At 44.9% G+C, this 19,074-nt stretch overlaps 1 protein-coding gene and 1 pseudogene across 1 annotated transcript in view; one reads left to right on the forward strand and one right to left on the reverse strand.

The window, feature by feature from the left end:
• TRPC4AP (transient receptor potential cation channel subfamily C member 4 associated protein) overlaps positions 1-19,074 on the reverse strand; it is an 81,700-nt gene that overhangs the window by 53,930 nt on the left and 8,696 nt on the right. The gene's annotated exons all lie outside the window — the stretch shown is intronic.
• LOC149856531 (uncharacterized) lies at positions 813-1,668 on the forward strand (annotated as a pseudogene).

A 19,074-nucleotide genomic window follows, 5' to 3' on the forward strand; every position in this document is an offset into this window, starting at 1 on the left:
CCTTCCTGCCGGCTGTTCTGGGGAGCGTCGGAGCCAGGTGGGGGGGGGGGGGCACCACCACCATGATTCCCCCCACACCCATCCTCAGGCAAGAAGACATAGGGAAGCCCCACTGCTTGGGAGGCTGGGGCATCTTTGCCACAAACTTCCCCAGCAGTGGCTCAAACATAGGTCCGTGCAGCCAGGGCCATGCAGGCAATCACTGCCCACCCTCTCGGCGGTGCATGTGCAGTTACCCAAAAGTGTTACGGACAGACGCACACACGGACACATGAACAGACAGACAATGCCTTTTATTATATTAGAGTGGATACAATGAAACTACAAAAAATTTTCTACAACATCTGTTTAACATAAAAAGAAAAAATGGAACAAATTACTCCAGGAACAACTTTCCCAGCCATAAAACAACCATCAGAGAAACAACACCAACACCTTACAACATTCAAGCCTCAGACTTGATGAAAATGAAAGCGGCAACCAACCCTCAAATATCAATCTTTCCACGTACACACTTACCAAAACTCAAAAATCTGTCCTTTCTAAAGGCCTAAATTTCTGTCCAGAAAAATACCCATATACAATACTTCAATGTGGAGAACTAGAAGAATTCTGTTTTCCTGACCTCTGATCATGTGCGTGGCTCTCCTCTGGACTCTCTCAAGCTTCTCTACATCCTTTTTGAATTGTGGAGCCCAAAACTGGATGCAGTACTCCAGCTGCGGCCTCACCAAGGCCGAGTACAAGGGGAGAATGACATCCCGGGATTTGCTCAAGAAGCATCTATGGATCTATGATGACCTGATGACATGATGATCAGCATCCAGAATGGTAAAATACAGACCACGTCATACAAGAAACCCACCAACCAACATACATAGCTGCACAGAACCAGCAATCAGCCTAAACACACCAAGAAACCTATGATATACAGCCAAGCCCTCAGATACCGCTGAATGTGCTCTGAAAACACCTGGGATTGCTACCTCACAAATCTTAAAAAGGCTTTCACTCAACAAGGACACTCCTCCAGAGAGATTGATCGCGCATTTGAAAGAGCTATCTGGATACCACATGAAAAATTGCTGCAATACAAAAGGAGAACCCCCACGAATCGCACACAGCTGGTTATGGCATATCACCCCTCCCTCAAACATACACAGAAAATCCTCAAAGAATTGCAACCCATACTAGAAGAAGACCCAATTCTTAAAGAGATCTTCTCAGAACCACCCATCCTAGCTTTCAAACAAGAACCGAACCTTGCTAACTTCATCACTAGAAGCAAACTTCCTACTGCCCAAAGCACACCGAATGGATCCAGACCATGCCATGACAAGAAATACAAAACCTGCCAACATACCTCCACCACCCCCAAAATTACTACACCCCACAACAGAACCATCACCATTCCTGGATCTTACAGCTGCACCTGCACAAATGCAATATATCTCATTCAATGCACCAAATAAATGCCCTGATGGAAAATACATAGAAGAGAACAAACAACGACTGCACACCAGAATGAATGCACACTGGAAATCTATTAAAGACAAGAATACCCAATTACCAGTGGGAGCACATTGCTCACAAGAAAATCACTCTCTCTCCAATCTCTCAGTTCTAATCCTCAGTTCATGCCCAGCACTGTTGTGGCTCCCAGGCTGACACGTGAAGCAACTGCAAGAAGTCTTGCTCAGTCCCAAGCTAAAGTATGTTCAACTGCTCTATGAAGATGGCATATTCACAGTTTAGCACATAGGAGCTGAAAGGCATAGGTGGGCAATTATTTAGGCTGGAGGGCCACTTCGGGAGTTTTGGTGAAATGTTGTGGGCCAGGTCAACACCCCCACCCCCCAGCTCATAGCCCTAGAAGTCTGTGTTCTCTATGTGTGGGTGTGTGTGCACATGCATGCCCCGCTCCCCTCCAAAGCGAACACAACCCCAGGCATCCAGGGAATGTGCATGTGTGCATGCACATGTGTACGGAACATGGGCATCTGGGGCACGACTGGGCCACCACCAACTTTCACATGGTCAGCATGGACAATACCGCATCTTGTGCAACTCTCCATTCCCTGGGGTGATGGAGAGCAGGTGCCATGAGCCCATGGTCCCTGATTTTGTCATCAGCAACATCATCACCCCCTAAATCCTCATTCAGGTCCTGCCTAGCTTGTTCTCACCTGACTCATGAGGCCCTATGGGAGGCAACTGAACCACTGGAATAAGCACTTCACTTTGGAGCACGTCAACTGTGGACCAGATAAGCCCCAGGGAATTATGCGCCCACATAATTTTGCATGGAAAATGTATGACTGTGCATAATTACAAAATATAGCACAATTCCCCAGGATGTAGCTAGTGAGTGGGAAGGGGACCTCCTGCCTGCAAGGGTGGACATGGGTGTGTGTGTGGAGGTACTGGGTGGGTATGGGCCACCTACCCCACGGTACACAGCTCCTGCTGCTAGTGGCAGCAGCAGGTGGCAGGCCCTCAAGGCACTCTTGGCCAAGGGAAGCAAAGCCCCCAACACTGTATGGCTGCAGCTGAGTGCCTGGGGCTGTATATGGTTCCCACCTGCAGTGCTGTGAGCCCCACATGCTGGCACAGAGCCAGCCTAGTCTGGCCTGAAGGTGCCTGCCAGCAGGATGAACTGGGTTGGTTCTGTGCCGCCACATACATCTCCCAGGATTTGGAGCTGTGTGCCGCTGGGGGCTCTGTCTGCCAGGAGTGCCCCAAGGACTTGCCAGTGGTGGGGACTGTGCAGGGGAGGTGTGTGGCTGTATGCAGCAGGGTGGGATGTCATGTGGTGACAGGGGCTGTGCTGGGGAGGGAAGGGAGGTAGAAGGACTGTGCACGGGGGGTGACATATGGCAGGTGGGCTGTGCATGGGGGTGGCAGGGACTATACTGGGGGGGTATGTGATGGTGGGGGCCATGCACAGGGGTGATGTATAGCAGCAAGGGCTGTACTGGGGGGCATATAGTGGGGGAGCTGCGAGTTGTGTATGGCGAGGCATTTGGCAGGGGGCTGTGCATGGGGTCAGTGTGTAGTGGTGGGGGCTGTACTGGGGGGGCTTTGCATGGGGGAGCATGTGGTGGGGGAGCCCATACTCCCCCACACCCACACCCCTGCCTCCATAAACCCTACACCCACAACACCCACACCTTCACAATTCCTCCATACAAACACAAATCACACACCCCGCAACCATACCCCATGCCCCCTCCACGTACAAGTACCTGCATATATTTCTAAAGGTTAAAATAGTATTATATTTAGATTACATTTGTAAAAAAAAATATGTAATTAATTTTGAATAATTTTGATTTTTTCTCCACATAATTCCCTAGGGCAGTGGTTGCCAATCTGTGGTACAAGTACCACCAGTGGCACACAGACAACCTGTCAGTAGTATGTGTTAACAGATTTATTATGATTACTTTATGTGACAAAAATTTGCTGGTGGTACTTAAGGTTGTATAATTTTAAATTGGTGGTGTGCAATCTGTGAGAGTTTGGGAACCACTGCCCTAGACTGTAACCATACCTGGCACCACAAGCACATGCAGCACAGGGATGGGGGAGAGGGCAAGCCCCCTGCCAATGTGTATGGTCCCAGTCCGACACCACGGCAGGTTGTTGAAATCTGTGAAGCCCTGGCTAAATGCCTCCCCACCTGCGTGGACTGGAAGCCGCCACAGGCTCCTCTGGCCCTACATAATGAGCGCTGCTACCAACAACCCAGGCTGTCTAGGCACTGCCTTCCTTCTCCTCTCCCTCCAAGACCCCTCCCCCACCCAGGAGCACACACTAGGATGTGAGGGAATGAGGCATCAGTAAAAGACATACCTCAGTTAAAAATGTTGCAGTTGCCAAACTTTCCCTGTTTAATAAAGAAAATCTATTGAACATTGCCCATATCTCAGCTGTCCAATTAACACAAAACAGCAAACCTTTGGCAGTAGAGGGAGGGGAGGGAATGGGGGTGGGGTTTGAGAACAAGGCGAGAGACCCGGGAAGGGGGTTTGGGGTCTGGAGAAATGCTGCAGGGCCTGAACTCAATGAAAATGAAACCCTTCCCCCTGGAAGGGAGGCATGGGGTAGGCAGCTTTTGATCTGGCACCCTACTTTCAGGGATCTGGAGTCAAGACCTGGGACTTCTCCATGTGGACAGCTGCTTGATCCCAGACCCTATCTTACAGATTTCATAGACATTAGGGCTGGAAGGGACCTTGGAAGATCATAGAGTCCAGCCTCCTGCCTCAGGGGCAGGAAGTCAGTTGGGGTCAGAGGATCTCAGCAAGAAACACATACAGGTTTCTCTTGCAGGCATTCAAAGTAGGTGCTTGAACAACCTCCGGCGGCAGGCTATTCCAGACCTTGAGGTCTCAGACAGTAAAGAAGTTCTTCCTTATGTCCAGACTGAAATGGTCTTGCAAGAGTTTCTAACCATTCGATCTCATCATCCCTTGGGGTGCTCTGGTGAAAAAACATTCCCGCCGATCCTGGTAAACACCCCTTATAAACTTAAAGGTGGCCATCAGATCGCCCCTGAGCCTGCGCTTCTCCAGGCTGAAGAGTCCCATAGTTCTCAGCCTCTTGTCATAAGGTCTGTTTTCCTGACCTCCAAGCATGCGTGTGGCTCTCCTCTGGACTCTCTCAAGCTTCTCCACATCCTTTTTGAATTGTGGAGCCCAAAACTGGACGCAGTACTCCAGCTGCAGCCTCACCAAGGCTGAGTAAAACAGGAGAATGACGTCCTGGGATTTGCTTGAGAAGCATCTATGGATACAAGCCAGGGTTTTGCTCTCTTTACTAGCCGCAGCATCACATTGAAAGCTCATGTTCATCTCGTGGTCAATCCTGACACCCAAGCCCCTCTCGTCCGTAGCACTAGTCAGCATAACACTGCTGAGCCTATAAATATGCTGCAGGTTTTTCCTCCCAAGGTGGAGAACCTTGCATTTTTCAGTGTTAAACACCATCAGGTTCTTGTCTGCCCATTTCCTGAGCCTGTCAAGGTCAGCTTGCATTACCCCCGTCCTCAAGTGTGGATGCTTTACCCCAAAGTTTGGTGTCATCGGCGAACTTGGCCAGTCTGTTTCTGATACCAATGTCCACATCATTAATGAAGACGTTGAACAGTATAGGTCCAAGGACAGAGCCTTGTGGGACCTCACTGGTCACATGATGATTGACTTCCGTGACAACCGACTTCCATCAACCACCTCCCTCTGGGTCTGACCACAGAGCCAATTTCCCTGCCAGAAGATCACGGTGGATCCGAGGCTGCAGTTGGCCAGTTTTGCCCAGAGGTGATCATGGGATACCAGATCGAAGGCTTTTTTAAAGTCAAGATATATGACATCCATCTCTTCTCCCTTGTCCAGGTGATAGGTCACCTGGTCATAAAAGGAAATGAGATTGATCAAGCAAGACCTATCCGCAACAAACCCATGCTAGCTATCCCTCAGGATGTTGTCATCAGCCAGTCCGTTAAGAACAACATCTTTGATAATCTTTTCTAAGACCTTCCCCAGGATAGCGGTCAGGCTGATGGGCCTGTAGTTTGCCGGATCTACTTTCTTCCCTTTCGTGAAGATAGGCACCACATTGGCCTTCTTCCAATCACTGGGCACTTCACCAGAGCGCCAGGAGTTCTCAAAGATCCATGCCAGGGGCTGAGCTATGATGCAGGCCAGCTCCTTGAGTACTCTGGGGCAAAAATTGTCAGGGCTGGCTGACTTGAAGGTGTCCAGCCTCTCAAGGTGTTCCTTCACAAGGTCAGCATTGATGGAGGGCAAGGAACCACCCTCACTCAGGCATCCCTGTCCCATAATGGGCAGGGGCATCCCCCTGGGACTTCTGAAAGCCCAACGCAAATACCCATTTAGTAAGTTGGCTTTTTCCTGGGGGTCAGCTGTCATTTCTCCCATCTGGTTTAGCAGGAGTCCAATGATGCCCTTGCTTTTCCTCTGGCTCCCAACATATCTAAAAAAAGGACTTTTTATTGTCTTTGATACTTGTAGTCAGTTGGAGTTCCATCACAGCCTTGGCTTTTCTGGTTCACCCCCTGCAGGTCCGGACCAGTGCAATATATTCCTCCATGGAGGTGAATCCTGTCCTCCATCCTTTGTAGGTCTGTCTTTTTAGACAGCTGTGGGCCAGGAAGCATTGCTGCAGCAGCCACCAAAGACTGCCTGCCCCCCCACAAGGGACCCCCCCCAAACCCTTGGGCCCCGAGGCCATGTCTTCTTCTTCAAGGACCACAAACCCAAAGCTCTCACCAATTCCTGGGGCTTAGGTCGGGCAGCCAGGCTATACTGTTCTCCTGCAGTGGGACCCAGGCCACAAGTGGGGCCACAGGGAGTGGAACAGCTCCCCCCACACGTCCCCCCCCCCCCCCTTGCTGAGCCTCCTGTCAGGGTCTGGAAGAGCTGGGGTTACCAGGATGTGCGGCCAGAAGCTCCCCCAGACTGCCCCAACCCCATCCCCTCCTCCTGAGTGCTACCGCACCCCTTCAAAGCTGGCCTGAACCTAGGGGGCGACCCGCCATGGTCCAGGACTGCGTACATTGACTCCTTATCCTAGAGCTGTGACTGTCAGCTCTGCTGCACCATGGAGCATCTCCTCTAAACAGTGGGTGGCCATCTGGAGCTCCCGGTCATGCGACTTGGCAGCCTAGGTGTAAGCACCCTCCAGCCTGTCCATTTCCCCATGGACATCCCAATTCGTTCCTCTTGCTGGTCTCACAGCCCCTGGCAACAGGAGTCTGGAATGCGAGGCCTGAGCTCAGAGGCTGCAACTGGAACTCGTAATGTCTCTTCTAGGGCTGTGCAAAATTTTGGCAGCTGTTTCATTTCGGAGGTGTTTTGGGCTGTTCCGGTGCCTGAAACACTGAATCAGAATCAAAACAGAAGGCTCTGAAGCATCTCTGAAACAAAATAAGGCATCTGAAACGTTTCAGAAATGTTTCAGAAAACTGCAGGGAAACAGCTATATGCTGCTGCCCTGCCACGTGACCTGTGTCCGCAGGGAGCAGAGATCCACACCAGAGGTCTCCTCGCCGCCGCTGCCCACCCGGCGCTGTCCTGGTGACTATTAGCTATCTGACCAGTGAGGAAAAAGGGGGGGGGGGGTCAAATCTGCACTGACTGAGAATGAAGGTCATGGCAGGAGTCTTCTTCCCTCCAAGATAAATAAATAAATGAGTTAATAAAGGGATGGCACATATTTAGGATCCAACTCAGATACCCTTATTTTACACCTCTTTAGTGTAGTGGATTCTATTAATGGGATGTTATGAATTTCAACCCCAAACAGGACTTACCAAATTTTATTAGATTTCATTTTTTTACTTTCACCTTTTCTTTCCCCATCCTTGCACTGTACAAAGTCCCTATTTGGAGCAGATTTCAATATACATATAGATGTCACAAGTGAAGGCACCACAAGGCAACACATTGTAAAGTTATTGTTTTACCTTACTACAAATTCATTTTAAAAAGAAAGGTGATTGTGAAAGTGTGTATGAGACAGAGATAAGGAGAGATCATCTCTTTTCATTACCTTCCATTATCCAGAGCTGTAACCTTTCAAGAACAGACATAAGCAGAACTAGTCTAGTGTCCAAAACCATATGCCATGTGCAGATCCAAGACTCTAATGTAAACACTTCCCCCATGTAGCCAAATTAAAATTTTATATTTTAGGTTTCATCCTTTCTCTACATGAAAGGGATTTTGAATGAACTGAGAAGGTGCAGAGTTTTTGGTTAGAAGTTGAGAACTAATCTAAGTCTCAGGCAAACACAAACTTGGTATGAACAAGAAACTTGTTGCATCAGGACATTACAAAGTACTTCCAAGTGTAAGCAGCTTCTGAAATCACTTTGGAGAACGCAAAATGGAGAGAGTAAATATTATGCATTGTAGATACTGAAAACAAGAAATACAGTTTACTTTTTATTTTTTCCCCACAAAATCCATTGGCTGGAGAAAGAAAGTTGAGTGCTATTAAAATATTTCAGGCAAGATTTGGCTTCCTAATTTACACTCGCACACATAATTGGCTCTTATTCTTATTTTCTTTACAGATGTATAGAGCTTAGCAGCTTCACCTGATCAGCTTTAGTTAGTTTAATTTACCTCTAAAATTGCTGTCTTCCTTCCCCCAAACTTTAGAATTTTTGAATATTTGTAACTGCTATTAATGATTACGCAGCTGGGGATACAGTTTTCCCCAACCCAGGCACTTTCTCTACTTCACTGCTAGGAGAAGGACAAGGGCAAGCTAGAGATGTACCTTATAGAGCAAACAGGACAGTACAAAGATGTAATCCTGTTCCGCTTGAAATCAAGGCAAAGTTATCCCAATTTCAGATTTGTGTTACTACATTTCAACAACTTGTGTGCGATTGAAGGACTGAGGTAGAAACTTAAAAAAAAAGGAAAACTTTTGCAAAGCACTCGATATGACAATGAAGTCAGATGACATTTTCAAACTTATAAAATGGTTTTCTACAGAAATCAGCTGAACAAACCACAGTGAAATATACACTGATGGACCTGTAGCAATGAATGAAAAACATTCTGGGTGTTGTGCAAAAACTGAAAGCCATTCTGCCTCACACTATTTGGACACAGTTTTTTACACCAAGAGGTACTTGCTACTAAAGATATTGAACCAAGGTTTCAAAGTGTAGCAAACACAGCCGTACGTTAAAACCAGAGCAACACACTCCAAGTACTCTGCTGCACTCTGTGAGAAAGTGAGAGCAGAGCATTATTCCTTGTTCATGCATACAGGTGAGATAGCTATCTTAAGGCAGAATGCTTACTCATGTATATAATCTAAAAAAGGAGTTATATACTTCCTTAGCCAACAGGAAACCTGAACTTGCCAAAGTGCTAAAAGATGTTTAGCTGGCAAAACTGGGTTACCTTGCAGATATATTCAATGAAATGAATAAGCTGAATAAAACCATGCAAGTGGAAGCACTTATTTTATTGTCCAGCATGAAAGAATTGAGGCATTCAAAAGAAAGCTACAACTCTATAAAGTCTGTCTATGGGGACACTAGTGATATATCTGAGCTCTTACATTCTTTCATTGAGAAATGAAACACCTACTCTGACGTAATTAAAACTCAGCTAGCAGATCTGTCTATCTGCTCGACTAATTTAATGATTATTTTCCCAAACTTACAACGGAACAAGCCGCTATACACATGTGGATTACAAACCCATTTACTGAGAACATAGAAGCTAAATATCCATCCACTATCCCATCAAAACTAACAAAACAGCTCATTGACATTTCATCAGACAACTCCTTCAGAAACAGGTTCAATGAAATGCCGCTGGAGATATTCTGTTGCGAGTGTTCAGATGAATAAAACACTGCACCTTCTGCAGCGCTGAAAGTCTTGATGCTATTTAATACAACCTACTTATGTGAAGCTGGATTTTCAGCCATGACATCAGTGAAGTACTGAGCCAGGACGAACATTAACCATGATATGCGCATGTGTTTTATAACCCCATGTCTTGACAAAATTGCTGGTCAGCACCAGCAACAAGTTACACACCGAGTGGGCGGTCTATACATCCATTTATGCCAGCTTAAATTTACCGCACAGTAAGCAGCAATAGGCCGGCATCTACACATGTAGGAGTTAAAGTGCATTAATGCCTAACTTTAGTCCCAAGTCAGTCCATACACAGTGTTATTGTGCAGTAAGGCGTCAGCACATGCACTACTGCCCAGTAACTAATCAAGTGTAAATTTGATATCTGCATGATGCAGGTGTGAGACATGCGTCTGTACTGCACAGTAATTTTCGTTACTGTGCAGTAAATGCACATGTGCAGACATGCCCGGTGAGTAAAACAAAAGTAATCATTAAATATATATATATAATTAGGAAAATGGAAGCTTCAGAAATAAAAGATGTATATGGGTACTATGAATATGAATAATTAATGTAACAGAATGATAATATGTCCATCCATGTAAAACATCATGATAATTTATGTCAATTGTCATTTTTTGTATTTACATTGTTCTTGTCTTTTTATATTATGCCATATATGTGTGTGCTTAATGGTATAATTATCAATTTACTAGAGCTTTTAACCTATTAAATAAGCAGAAAAAGTTGTGACATGGGTAGGTCGTGGAGTTTTTATAGTGGGGGGGGGCCCTCAGGAAGAAAGACATTGAGAACCCCTGAATTAGACCACTTCAGAAAACACACACATACACAATGGGAATGTTATTGTCCTGCATGCAAACACTTTTTAAAACCTTCAAAAAATTTCTTGGTGAACTGTATTGTTCTGGACCTGCAGGTCAGAGCTCCACTGCCTGTCCTGAAAGGCCTCCAATTAACTGAAATTGTGGCTAGTAATGTTAGGGCTCCAGCTACTTGGGCAATTAAAAAAGAACTGATGGGATACTGACATAGTAGCAAATGCTTGGTGATCTTAAGTCATCCTTTCTGGGGCATGAGCCACCAAATGGGACAACCTGACTACCTCTAACTTCAGGAGGATGTCCTTGTTTGTCTCTTGGCTTCTAAAATTCTTTATAGATTTTAGGGAATCTACTGGACTCATAAAGGGAAATAAATTAATCATTGCTTCTTTTGCAGCCAGTGGATTGGGAAGGCAGAGAAAAATTCCTCTCTTCCCATTAAAGAATGCAAGCTGTTTCCTAAGAGGAAAATCACAGATCAGGGACAGGCAAACTACGGCCCATCAAGCACTTTAATCCACCAGCAGGAGCTCAAATAATTGTAGATAGTGGATTTGTGTGGGATGTTTCTAATAGGGCTGATTTTGCCTCAGGCAGGGGGTTGGACTAGATGACCTCTGGAGGTCTCTTCCATCCTTACTTCTCTGTGATGGAAGGTGACTATGCATTGACTTCAGTTTGACAGTGCAGTGCAGGTCTGGAGCTCCCAAACTCTGATACCTTCTAAATGAGGAATAAGGACTCAAAATGAAGGGTTAAAAGCTTTAGGATGATGCAACAACTTGCCTATCTTCATTTTCTTCAACCTCTAGCACTTCTTTGCTAAGAGCAAATGAGAGGATTTGAATAGCACTCAATTCTAGACTGCTTTGCGGGGAAGGGGTTCTAACTTAACGCCTGTTATACTGTGGGCTCTAAGCCTCATTTTCAGTCATCCTGATTTCTTGCCAGATTTTGGGAAATGTCTCGGAGTTCCAGAGGGTCGTCGACGTGTTGCAAGAGGGGGTGGATTTTGATATTGATGTAAATGCATCCGTCTTTGAAACCAATATCTGAGGTGAGCTGGGTGATGCAGTTTGAGCTTGACTTGCCCATAACACCCCCCCCTCCCCCTCGAGTGGTTATAAGTAAAAACACTGTCATTGTCAAAAGTTCTGACTCAAAGCTTTGTGTAAGGTTTGATGCTGAAACCATGAAATGGCACAAATCAAATTTGTTTTGGCTTTTAAATCACGTTGCTTTTGTCCCTTGAGGCTGAAATTATTCTAAAATTGCCAGTAACTAGTCTGTTTCTTGATTTAAAGACATAAAACAAAAGTAGAGGCATAACAAAGCAGCTGGGCGCCCAAGGCAGCAGAATGTATCGGGGGCCAACAACAGCTTTCATTTACCACTGTAGTGCCAGTACAATTGTGTGGCTGCAGTGGCAGCTGTGAGGCTACTGCCTCAGTCATTCTGTTCTAATTTATGTTACCAAACAAAAGCCATGTACCGTTTCAGCTGCACGTGACTTCATAATGATCTCAGTAGCTCTCCAGTTGCCCAAAGAGCAATTTTTAATGGTTTAAATTTGGGGTTTTCAACCTTTTTAACTGGTGTACTCCTTCTGGTGGTGGAGGGAGAAGGAGGGTTCATACATGGCAGCCACTGCCACCACCCCACGCTGCTGCACCCGGCTTTTTCCACGGCCAGCTGCACATGCGGCTCCACAAGATGCTGACAGGCCTCGTGGGCAGCCAGTTGCACACCACCTGTTAGCAGCCTGCACAGCTGCATGAGCGACTGGCCATGGGAAAGTGACGTGGGGCAGTGGGTGGCAGCGGTGGCCACTGCATGCAAGCCCCCAACCCCGCCACCCTCCGGCCAGCCCTTGCTGGGCGCTGGTGCCCTTGTCTCTCTGTACCCCACCACCCCGGCCCTGCACCTGGGAGGCGGCAGCGCAGGCCGGTGGGGGAGTGGGGTGGGGTGGTGAGTGACAGCAGTGGCTGCCACATGCGAGCAACCCCTGCGTGCCCCACATCCGTCCACAGAGGGGCACTGATGCCCTTGCCCCCCAACTTCCTTCCCTGATCCTGGGAGCGGGCACAGAAACATCCTCCCACCCCTGTCATTCATACCCTTTGCATCTCGCTGCCCTCATGGCTCTGCAGGCAGGGGGGAGCTGCGACACCTCCTCGCCATTGGCTATTGGCTGATGGCAGTGGCCAATCAGGCAGAGATGTGGGGTTTCTGGACATTTTGTAATTGGAAAATTTTCCAGTGCCCTAAATAGAACATGATCTGATTTTAGCATGTCTATTTGACTTTTATTTATTGAACAAAACTAAAAACATACCCCCATGTTAATTTTATAGCCACAAGTATTTGAACTGAAATATTTGATTAGGGAAGAAGTTAAAGACAGCACACTTAATGTGGCTTAAATGTTATATTTGAACAAATTCAAAGCTTTATGTGGAAAGAAATTATTTTTATTGGCATACTTGTAAAAATGTAAAGACAACACGCAATAACATGTACTTCCCTTACATTGTTTAAATTTAAGAAAAAACCCCCGAAGGCACTGAAAACTGTTAACACGCTAATTTTAGCACGCCCAAAGAACTGTGCATGATATGCCGTGGTTGTCCACTCATCTACTTCAACAGAGTTTAACTCTCTTCCACTGAGGTCAATCGCAGCACTTGCACTATTTATTAGTTCCATTTCAAAATCAGACTGAGGCAAATCTGATTCAGAACTACTTAAACCACATTCTCTTTAGCTAAAGGGTGGTTTTACAATGAGTCTATGGGCAAGGGCAGCTTATCATCACACTGCATCTTCTTCACTAATTGTGGTTCTGACTGATTCTCCAGAAGCAAGAGATCTTGAGAAATAGAAACAAGCTTGGCGGTGCATTCATTTGCGAGTCTATTTCTCATTTTTGTCTTGATTGAGCTGAAAGCCTTCCGGTTCCGTTCACAAGAACCTGCTGGTGGTGGAATGCTTGGGATCCTTAGAGCAATCCTGGACAACAGTCGGGTGTTACAGTATCCCTTCCATCATGCGAGAGGAGACATATTCTCTGCTGCCTACCAAATGATGTCTTTGCTCCAAAGTTTTTCTTTTGCGCGGTACTTGGCAATATCTGTCATCATGGCTATTTCGTCGATGTTGGGGACATTGTTTGCTACTTCCATAATTGTATCGAGAGCAGTAGATAATTCATCTTCTGATAAACATTGTCCTCCGTCTTGAGGATCCAAAAGGTTTGCTGCCAGATGAACTGGATGATGGCAAAACTCAGATCTCTTAGTAAACATTTGTTTTACTACTCCTACTTCTTTGGATAGAGGTGAAGGCGGCAAAAGCTCAATTAGATTTTCATTCAGTTGTCTGAATATCTCTGGAATACTTGAAAGGCTTGCTGAATATCTCCTTCAAGTTTCTTGACAGCCACTGAAACTGGTAGCAGCAAATTGAACGCTGCTTGAACTCGAACCCAGAACATGTTGTCAAGAATCTGCTTCTGAATGTTCACGCAAATAATCTGGGATACTGTGTCATCTACTGAAGCACACTGCAAACAGTTTGTTATGCACAGCAAACTATGTAAACACTTCGAAGCCGAGCCCCATCTAGTTTCTCCTGGCAATAAAAGTACACTTTCCTTCCCCAGCTTCTCTTTCTGTAACTTCTTCAAAGTCTGATTAGCAACGTGATGATTGTTGAATACCTTCACAATCACTTTGCAGTTTGCCAGGATTGTTTTCACTGTATTCACATTTACTATGTCCTCTCCCAGAAGATTCAAGACAGCCATACACTATTAAATGAGGATAATTTGCCTTTAATATTTGCCATGCAGCTTTCATGTTTCTCGCAGTATCAGTTCAGTTACAAGGGCTCGTACCCTGGAGGGACCTGCACTTTCAATCTCTTCACTCAGTAATTTGGCTATGTATTCACCTGTATGACGAGAAGATTTGGTAGCAATTGCTTTCAGGAATACTGGTTCAGGTGTTGCTAACATCATGTCTAATAAAGGATTTCCTTGTGTATCAGTCCATCCACCTGACATCAGAGTCAGTGATTCTGCCTGACCGATCCTCTGAATAACCATTGTTTGAATGCTGTCATGCTCTCTATCTAAGAAAGAATGTGATAAGCAATAACATGATGGTAACTTATATGATGGGCAAATTAGTTTGTAATGTTCCTTCCAGTATTGATTTTTCAGTTATGGAAAGAGGTGTGTACCACTTGCAAATACAGCTCGAACTATGTCTCATCTGCTTTTTCTTGATCTTCTTTTGACATTTTGTCCACAAAGCTTGATAAAAAGCTTGACTGTCTTCAACAGCTACTCACGATGGATCGCATATCTAGGGACAGTGATCTTGAAAGCCAGGATCCTGTTTTTTATTCCCTAGTCCTGGCAGCTAAGCATTTCCACTTTCCATTTTTTGGAAATCTGCTATTTCACTTGAGCTACCAAGTTCCTGCAAGAAAAGGGGGAAAAGATTTTTATTTTAACCTATTCTAGTCTGGCCTCATCCATCAGAAGGAGAAGGAGAAGTAGCAAGGAGCTTGCTTTACCCCTCCCTGCCGGAAAGAACACTCTGCTGCTCAGCTTGCTGCTCAGCTGCCCTGGGACTGCAGAGCTAAAGAGAAGAATAGTCTGGCCTCTGCCATCGGCCAGAGGACTAGGTTCGCCCTGCTGGGTTGAAATAGTTAGCTATTTATCTATTACGTAGTTTTAAAAATATATATTGTTAAGCCTAAGCCACTTTGGGTGCTTAGTGCAAGCAGAAAAGTAAGATACAAATATTTTAAATAAATAAATAAATAATAGTCCAGAGTTGCATTAACAACTTTTAAAATTCTATATTGTTGTAAAACATTATATGCTAGTCTATACTGCGTATTGGTTAACATGTTAATTTGTTTACTTACATAGGACTCCTGAAGTAGACTTTTCTCAGATGATTGGTTGTTCCACCACTTAGTTGTATTAGCTTTCTGTATATGGCTTGTACTCTTTGAGGACAGTTTCTACACGTTATTAAATGTTTCTTCGTTCTTGTTGCAGTGTTGGCATACTCCTGCCCACAATATTTACATCTACCAACTTACTTTCTTCCTTCCTTCAGTGGCCTGAACTTCACTATAATGATGCTACACGCTAGGCTTTTCTCTGATTAGGCATTATTATTTTGACTACTTGAAACCAAAAGCACTAAAAAACTAACAGATCTTATGCAAACACTTCCAACTTCCCCAACTCAGCAAAATAAATGAGACACTGCTCTGTGTGTTTGCTGAACTGAAAGTGAAACAAAAAATAATCATAGCTTTAGTTTTGGTTTTGCTTTCACTTGCAGTCTGAGATGAAATAAGAATTCTAGCTTTGGTTTTGATTTGACCTGCACAGCCAATTAGGTAACTTCATAACTTGATTTTTGGTTTGGATTATTATGTGAGTGTATTTACCCTCCTGTTTACAAATCAATGAAATATATATGTACTCTCTCACACGCTTCCTAGGGATAATCACCTGAAAAACATTACTTACAACTTTGAAACTGCCAAGCTTCCCTAATATTGTATTGACATCCATTCTGTGTTACTAATGAGTTTTATGAAATAATATATCTTGAGAAATGGAAAATTTCCCATGAGAAATAAAGCACTAAAAAGTGTTCTGCCCTGCAACTGTGCAGTCAGGAATGTGCACTGCGGTGTGCTGCCTGGAGCCCGTGGTACCCGGCACACCCAACTCCTTCCCCCAGGTAAGAGGCAACATGTGAGAACGTGCTGAGGGAGACGCCACGGCTGTGCCCCAGGGCGCATCCTACCCATGTGCAACCACCTTATGAACTTCCCAAGTATCCCTAGGGATATGCGCACCCCTGGTTGACAACCTTTGGTTATATTAAACATGATCATTCTAATGTAATGTTGAAATTTCACTAGTCTCCTTTTGCTTGTTACAGTAAGGCCCAAATCACAAACTACATGCTTCTCTCTGCTATGAACCTTCTAGACAAGGGGTGGGCAAAATACAACCCGTGGGTCAGATCCAAAACTGCCAGGCCATTCTATCTGACCGCTGGGACCCCTAAAAATTTAAAAAAATATATATCTGCTTCCTGTCTCCACCATGCTACAGCACCACATGGCTCCATGCTGGTATGGGGATGTGTGTGTGTGCACATGTAGGCAGGAGCAGAGCCTGTGTGTGCACGCGCAGGCATGGGTAGAGCATGTGCGTGTGCATGTGTTTTGGAAAATTTTTCTGCAGAAATTTTTCTACCCCATATCTTTGGCCAGCACGCAACTTCTGGGCAGGGCTCCTGCTGCCACTGCTGCTCCTTGTCACCACATGAAGCTCTGCATGGGCCACGAGAGCCCTGAGGGCTTACCACCTCCTACTGCTGCTGTCACTAGCGGTGGGAGCTACATGACATGGGGTTCCCCACCCTGCTGCATACCAAACACCCTGCCCCAACCCCCCCACATATACACCCCCCAACATATCCTATGCCCCCGCACACACAGTCATACCCCCTCTTAAACCCTCCACGCCCCCCACACAAGATACAAGAGCAAGACTTTATTTTTGAGTTATCATGCAATCATATCTATATATACTATGCAAACACAAATCATAACAAAAATATTTTTTGTAATAAAACCAAAATGTGTTATAGTAGGTGTTTGACTTTTAGTATACAGTTTGGTTATTTTTTTGGTTCCAAGATGGCAACAGTCCTCTCCTAAAAAGAGTACTTCCAGAGGAAAGGGGAGGGACTGCCATTGGCAAAGGTCAGGGTTAAGAGTGGGATTTCTGGTCCCAAGACGGTGATCATGGGATGGGGCACCTGTCAAGGGGGGTTACCTTTGTGGCCCTCAACAGCTCACCAGAGCTCATTAAACAGCTCTCCAGCTGAAATAACTGTCCACCCCTGTGTGCCAGAGTTTTTTTGTTTGTTTGTTTTTTTTAATGGGCAGTTGCTCTAAGAAGGGAACACTACATTAAGGCTAGCAAGGCCACTGGATAATACGATCCATACAGCAAGGAAATGCAGCAACTGGAAAACAGTAACTAATAAACAGTGTGGGAATTTGACAAAACCAGAGTTCCTGGACCTAGCTGCCCTATGTAGATATCTACAGGATACTCGGCAGCATACCTCAAAATCTGTAACAGACTGTCTCAACCAGCTTTCTATTACATAGTTTCAAGCCATTACACAAGTGACCAGAATTATTAGAAACTGCTTATAAGACACAGCAACAGAGAAACACGCTCTGTTTAATGCATCCAAGATTCCTGTGACTCCATGTCTGTGAGCAAAACTCATGGGTTTCTGGTCTTGCATCCCATATTGAACACAGGCAGTGTAAGTACTTCTCACAATCTACGTTTTACACATGCATTTGGTTTCCCTGAACAAGTTAGAAAGTAGTGATGCTACATATTAGTATGCATAGGCAAGCTGATGTAGACGTTAGGCACATTCAAGTACATGTTGTACTTCCATTACAGAACTTCTATGCCAAAAATAAGTAGATGAATCAGTTCTTAAGACAGGTTAACAGTGAGGAAAGGCAAAATAACAGCACACCCATATTTAGCACTTGCTGACCTGCACCCATGACATGCAATAAGAGAAATTAAGCAAGAGGCAAGTTTTTTTGTGTGGATGGATCTATAATAATCGGAGGGAGGATGCAGGTGGACTTGGGGACAAGCTCCAACCTAGGCTAAACTGCTGCCTAGCAAGGGAGATGAGACAGTTGCCACAGTACTCCATGGTATGTCAGAGGGATGTAACCTACCATGAGTCATGATACGATCTGGTGCAGACATTCATTATGACAGTCTGAAATCCATCCAGGGGTATTTTAGAGTGGGATCTGCCATTTTTACAGCACTCTGTGTGCCTTGACCATTTGTTCAGTTATGGCTGTAGAAAGCTTTCTTCATGTCTACCACACAATAAGCACAACTTCTGTACCTGGCCTATGTGTGCAAGAAGGATCACATCTCATTTCTGCAGCAGGTGGCAGGAATACCAGAGTTGCACATTAACTAGCATCAGGAAACCACAATATTTTAGGTTCATTCAGAATCTCAGCGAAAATGATCATGCAAAGAAGAGTATGTGAAGAGACCCTTACTGAGGAAAAAAAAGCAATCTGGGGTCTAAGGCTGTATTTTAGAACAAAAACTAAAAGGAATTCTAAAAAAGAAAACATTTTCATTTCTAGGTCCCAACATGTACCATCTCAGAACCCCTCTACTACATGGTGGTTGCTTCCCATAGAAATTTTGAGATGCTCCAGGAGTTGCATTAAATACTGTTTTTATCAAATAAAAGCTGATACTAATATTTATGCATAACACTCCACTAGAAAGAAAACTGCTGTTAATTCCATGCAACTGTCACATGGGAACAAAGTAAGAGAGAATAGAACAGAAGGTTTATTGGGTTCTTCTCTTAGAGTGACAATTGAAAAGACAAGACAACCTACTAGACTGCATTTGTAGACACTGGAATCTGAGACTACTAAAAAAGAGAGTGATCGTCACTACCTTGCCACATTAGGGTCTATTACCCAATTCCTCTTTTTAAAAAAAAGAAAAAAAAAAAAAAACCACCAGCCCCTTGCTTACCACTTGCCTGGCATATTTTGTATTGTATGGAATATTTTAAAACTGGTACCAGATTCAACTGCTCAACATAAGTGGGGTTGGGGGCATAAAGCCCAGTGCACAGCGGCAGCTGCCTCCGCCATGCACAGACTGGGAGGGTACATGGC

This window comes from Crocodylus siamensis, chromosome 10, assembly GCF_052110815.1.
Source record: "Crocodylus siamensis isolate JL-2025a chromosome 10, ASM5211081v1, whole genome shotgun sequence".
NCBI classification, from domain to species: Eukaryota; Metazoa; Chordata; order Crocodylia; family Crocodylidae; genus Crocodylus; species Crocodylus siamensis.